The sequence below is a fragment of the Nicotiana attenuata genome, chromosome 8, assembly GCF_001879085.1.
Source record: "Nicotiana attenuata strain UT chromosome 8, NIATTr2, whole genome shotgun sequence".
NCBI lineage: Eukaryota > Viridiplantae > Streptophyta > Magnoliopsida > Solanales > Solanaceae > Nicotiana > Nicotiana attenuata.
Genome location: NC_031996.1, coordinates 15,914,801 through 15,921,298, shown reverse-complemented (window position 1 = coordinate 15,921,298; position 6,498 = coordinate 15,914,801).

Below are 6,498 nucleotides of genomic sequence, written 5' to 3'. Positions count from 1 at the left end.
GACTGCCGGGTCAGCTGAAGTAGAAGGGCCAGCAACAGAAGACGGGCCCGGGGGCAAAGGCTCACTGGTGGAAGTGGCAGGGATGGAGGATGGTCCAGCAGAAGGCTCGCCCACAACTGGCTTCTCAGACTGGCCAGTTGGGGCAGAAGTGGGTGGCTGGTACTTTTTGGATTTTGGGTTGTCGGAACCCAATTGGCTATACCATGAATAGGGGGCCACCGGTTTTGCCTTGACATCAAAGCGCTTTTTCTTCACCTCCAAATCCCTAAAGTACATGGACAGAGTGTTCGGGAAGGGGTAGTTTGTGTTGGTCTCCTGTCCGACTGCAGAGATCACCCTTGAGATGATGTTGCCCACATTGTGAGGAAGCCCGACCATGATAGACGCCACAAGAACAGCCCGGACAAGAGGAACGGAGTGATCATGTGTGGAGGGATCAAGTCTACTACAGACGAATGTCAACCAACCCTTGGCTTCAAAATTGAATGTGTTCCGTAGAATCTTCTCCCCCGCCTTCAACCATTTTGGAACAGTGCCCGGGGCTGCCATGTACTCGGCCAACCAAGGACGCACCTCCTCACCCATTGCTAGCTTCGCTAAGTATTCTGTTTCATCCTCCTCTTTGAACCTCAAATATTCATTCAAGGACTTCCCATCAAAAACCACCATTTTATCCCGCACCTTCGTCGCCTTTGTGTCCTTAACCACATGAGAAACATTGCAATAGAACTCTTTTACCATATGCTCATTAGCATCAATACACCTCTCCATGAAGAAGCCCCAGCCATCTCTAGTACGGAATTGCTCTTGCACCTTTGGGCTGAGAGGTAGAAGATCACTGTCAATGAATTGTCTCTCCGGGATCAATTTCCTCACGGGCCACCACTCTCTAAATTTGTGGAACGCTATCTCACTCACAAATCTGTCTGCCCAGGCTTCAGGTTTTCTGGTTCGATCAACTCCCCCGACTTGAGGCTCACCTCCCTCACCATATCCTGCACTCTCCCCAGATAATGAAGCTGTAGGGGAGGAGGAGTATTGTTCTTCACTTCTTGCTACGGACTCATCAGACGAATCCGAAACTACGTTGACCGGTCTCTTGGAGGTGGGTGAAGGTGAAGGAGTGTCATGTACTTGGAGTGGGTCAGAGGTGTGAGTGGGGGCTGATTCTGAGGTGATGCTCCAGGAAGGTGCATACTCACTCCCTGAAGAGTGGGAGGCAGCCCTATCAGCAGCTCGTATCAGCTTACGGGTCTTTTTAATGTTTGCCCGGGCCTGGGGAGTGAGTTTAGCAATTCTCTTTCCCTTTCCCCCTCGGGAGGAACCACCTCTTCCGGGTTGTTGTTGTTCTTTACCTCCTCGTTTCTTAACCATGATCTGCACAAAAAAATACACGTCTAACATTGTTAGTTTAAGCACATGCAGTGAATTAGATGAATCACACAGGAGGGGAACACAGTTGATTTCAAAACAGAGAAGCAGTGTATCAGAACAGGGGGTGCGGACCGCGCAAAAGAGTCACGCGGTCGCGCTAGGGTAGCGCGGACCGCGTAAAACTGGAGCGCGGTCGCGCTTGGAAATTATCCCAAATCAACCTCTCTGAATCTCCCCAACGCGGTCTGCACTGATTTGTAGCGCGGTCGCGTTGGGCCAGCGCGGACCGCGCAGAAATGTGACGCGGACCGTGCTGGTTAGAAACAGCAACACAGAAAATGCGGCGTTGACCGCGTAGAAAGGACGCGCGGCCGCGCTGGGCCTAGGGTTTTAACTGAGTTAGGGTGTATTCATTTGAGTCCCTTTTTGATCAATTTATGGGTCCTAATTGTCCCTACTCAATTAACCATATTTGAATTCATGCCCAATGTTCAAAACTAACATTAGAAACTAACCTAATAATTAACCCCAAGAAAAATGAGAAGAAAATAAGAAGTTATACTACTGGGAAGCAAGCACAATAATTAAAAATTAAAACTATGAATGAAATTAGCAAGGAATGTTACTAGGGATTATGAAGATTCAACTACTTGAAGCAAAGGTCTCAGTGAATAGTAAAAATTTAAGCTTAGGAAATCAGAGTGCGTAAAGGGTAAAATGAGGCCTAGGGTCTCTATTTATAGAGAACCTGTGGGACCCATCACTTACCTACCAGCGCGGCCGCACAAAAATGGACGTGGACCGCGCTGGATATCTATCCTTCACATTGAACTGAGCTGCCCACGCGGACCGCACTGTTTTGTTACGCGGCCGCGTGGGAAACTTCAGAGAGCATGAACATTTGAGCCTTCCCAGCGCGGACCGCACAAAAGTGCTCCGCGGCCGCGCTGGCAACTTCAGAGACTCAACACCTCATTGCACCAGCCTACGCGGACCGCACTGTTTTGTAGCGCGGCCGCGTTGGCAAATTTCAAAGACCTGACATTTTTTTTTTTGCTTTTGTTCTGCACTGGTTCAACATTATCCCTGCAACATCTCACAAACCATTAGCTCAAAAATCCTACTCTACAAAGAAAATCAAAGGAATAGAAAAAGACATGGGTTGCCTCCCAAGAAGCGCCTGATTTAACGTCGCGGCACGACGCATGTTACCATTTCATTATTTCAAATGAAGGAGTGCCACCACGTGGCTGTCATCAATCTTCCCCAAGTAATGCTTCACGCGATGCCCATTAACCCGGAATACTTCACCATTTTTGTTTTTGAGATCAAGAGCACCAAAAGGAGTCACAAATACCACTTCAAAAGGGCCACTCCACATAGACTTGAGTTTGCCCGGAAATAACCTCAACCGGGAGTTGAAAAGAAGAACCATATCACCAACCTTGAATTCCTTTCCCCGAGCATATTTGTCGTGAAGGTACTTCATCTTGTCCTTGTACAAGGACGAACTGGAGTAGGCATGAAATCTAAACTCATCAAGCTCATTAAATTGCTCCACACGGAGATTGGCTGCAACATCCCATTCTAAGTTCAACTTCCTCAATGCCCACATAGCCTTGTGCTCAAGTTCCACCGGAAGATGGCAAGCCTTACCAAACACCAACCGATACGGAGACATACAAATTGGAGTCTTGTAAGCCGTCCGATAACCCCAAAGAGCATCATCCAATTTCTTCGACCAATCGGTCCTATTAGCATTCACCGTTTTGGACAAAATACTCTTTATTTCCCGATTTGAGACTTCCACTTGACCGCTAGCTTGTGGATGATAGGGGGTGGTCACTTTGTGGTTAACTCCATACTTAGCAAGCAATGAGTCGAAAGCCTTGTTGCAAAAATGGGACCCCCCATCACTAATAATGGCCCGAGGAGTACCAAATCTCGTGAAGATACTCTTTTTCAAGAACGCTACAACACTTCGGGCTTCATTGTTGGGTAAAGCCACGGCTTCCACCCATTTTGAGACATAATCGACCGCCACGAGAATATAAGTGTTACCACAAGAGCTCACGAACGGACCCATGAAATCGATGCCCCAAACATAAAAAATATCCACCTCAAGAATCGTATTGAGGGGCATCTCATCTTTCTTTGAAATACCGCCGGCTCTTTGACATGCGTCACATCTCTTCACCAAGTCACTAGCATCCTTGAACAATGTCGGCCAATAGAATCTGCAACTCAAAACTTTTGAGGCCGTCCTCACTCCCCCGTGATGGCCACCATAGGAAGAAGAGTGACAAGCCTCCAATATGCTCATTTGTTCACTTTTCGGTACACATCTTCTTATCACTCCATCCGTGCAAATTTTAAACGAATACGGATCATCCCAATAGAAATCCAAGCTATCCCGCTTGAGTTTCTTCCTTTGGTTGGAAGAGAGCTCACACGGGACATTACCAGTCACAATGAAGTTGGCGATGTCCGCGAACCATGGCATATCACACATAGAAACGGAAAGAAGCTGCTCGTCGGGGAACCTATCATTAATCTCAATACCATCACATGGTCTCCCCTCTTCCTCTAATCGGGACAAATGGTCTGCAACTTGATTCTCGCTTCCCTTTCTATCCACAATCTCTAAATCAAATTCCTGAAGGAGTAGCACCCACTTCATCAATCTTGCTTTCGTATCCTTCTTAGTAATCAAATACCGGAGGGCTGCATGGTCCGTGTGTATGATCACCTTTGCTCCCATATGGTAAGGTCGAAATTTCTCCATCGCGAACACAATAGCCAATAGCTCTTTTTCCGTCACTGTCTAGTTTCTTTGGCCCTCATTCATCGTCTTGCTAGCATAATACACAGGATGGAACATTTGTTGATTCTTTGGCCTAGCACCGCACCTACCGCCACATCACTCGCATCGCACATAAGTTCAAAAGGCAAATCCCAATTAGGTGCGGTGATGATAGGAGTTGTGGTCAACTTGTGTTTCAATAGCTCAAAAGACTCCATGCACTTCTCATCAAAGATAAACTTGACATCCTTCTCTAACAATTTGCAAAGCGGGTTCACAATTTTTGAAAAATCTTTAATGAATCGCCGGTAGAACCCGGCATGACCAAGAAAACTCCTTACCCCTTTGACAGAAGTAGGGAGAGGGAGCCTTGAGATAACCTCGATTTTTGCCTTATCAACTTCAATTCCTTGCCTTGAGATTTTGTGACCCAATACAATTCCCTCTTGCACCATAAAGTGGCATTTCTCCCAGTTGAGCACAAGGTTGGTTTCTTCATATCTCGCCAATAACCTATCCAAGTTCACCAAACATTCCTCAAATGAATCTCCCACCACGCTGAAGTCGTCCATGAAGACCTCCAAGATATCCTCCACCATATCGGTGAAAATTGCCATCATACATCTTTGGAAGGTTGCCGGGGCATTACATAGTCCAAATGGCATTCTCAAGAAAGCGAACGTGCCATAAGGACATGTAAAGGTTGTCTTCTCCTGATCCTCCGGGGCAATGAGAATTTGATTATACCCCGAGTAGCCATCTAGAAAACAATAAAAGGCCCGGCCCACAAGATGATCCAGCATTTGGTCCAAGAATAGTAGTGGGAAATGATCTTTTCTTGTCACCTTATTCAGCTTTCTATAGTCCATACACACTCTCCAACCCGTAATTGTCCGAGTAGGAATCAACTCATTGTTGGCATAGGTCACTACTGTCTTTCCACCCTTCTTTGGCACACATTGGACCGGAGAGGTCCATGAACTATCCGAGATCGGGTAAACCACACCGGCGTCAAGCCACTTGATAACCTCTTTCTTTACTACTTCTTGCATCACCTCGTTGAGTCTCCTTTGATGTTCAAGAGATGGCCGTGCATCCTCCTCCAAGATGATCTTATGCATGCAAAATGCGGGGCTTATTCCCCTGATGTCCGCCAAAGTCCATCCTATTGCCCTTTTTCGCTTTTGAAGCACCTCCACAGTGGCCTCAGCCTGCAAGTTAGTAAGGCAAGAAGAAAGAATAACTGGAAGAGTAGAATTAGAGCCCAAGAATTCATACCTGAGGTGTGGAGGAAGTGGTTTCAACTCCAACACCGGTGGCTCCTCAATTGATGGCTTGGTTGGCGGAGTTTTTCGATTCTCAAGATCCAAAGATAGCTTCCTAGGCTCATATGAATATGAACCCATTCCATGCAATGCATTCACGCACTCCACTCTACCGGCATCATCATTGACATCCATGTTAAGAAGCACGACTTCAAGTGGATCTTCAACATTAATCAAGGCACTTGTGTCATCCACTATCACCGCCGTGACAATGTCCACAAATGAACACACTTCCGTGCTATTGGGTTGTCTCATTGATTTGCACACATGAACTACCACCTTCTCATCACCCATACAGAATGTCAACTCCCCTGCTTCCACATCAACCAATGCCTTCCCCGTAGCTAGGAAAGGTCTTCCAAGAATGATTGGCACCTCAAAATCCACTTCGCAATCCAATATCACAAAATCCGCCGGCAATATGAACTTATCAACACGAACAAGTACATCATCAATTATGCCCAAGGGACGCTTCATAGATCGGTCCGCCATTTGAAGTCTTATGGAAGTTGGTCTTGGTTGACCGATCCCCAAGGTCTTGAAAACGGAATATGGCATTAAGTTAATACTAGCCCCCAAGTCAAATAGGGCTTTAGCAAACTCTGCACTACCAATAGTGCACGGGATAGTGAAAGCACCCGGATCCTCAAGTTTTTGGGCCATAGAATGAACAATAGAACTCACTTGGTGCGTCATTTTAATTGTCTCACACTCCATCGACCTCTTCTTGGTTACCAAATCCTTCATAAATTTTGCGTACCCCAGCATTTGTTCAAGGGCCTCCACCAATGGCACATTTATAGTAAGACTCTTCATCATTTCAATGAACCTTTTGAATTGGTTGTCTCCTTTTTGATTTTCTAATCTTTGCGGGTAAGGTGGAGGTGGCCTAGGCACGGGTGCCTTAGCCTTGGGCACCGCCGGCTTGGGTATATCAATAATGTGTTCCCTAGACGGGTTCACGGCATCTTGAGTCTCTACCCCGGCCTCATCATC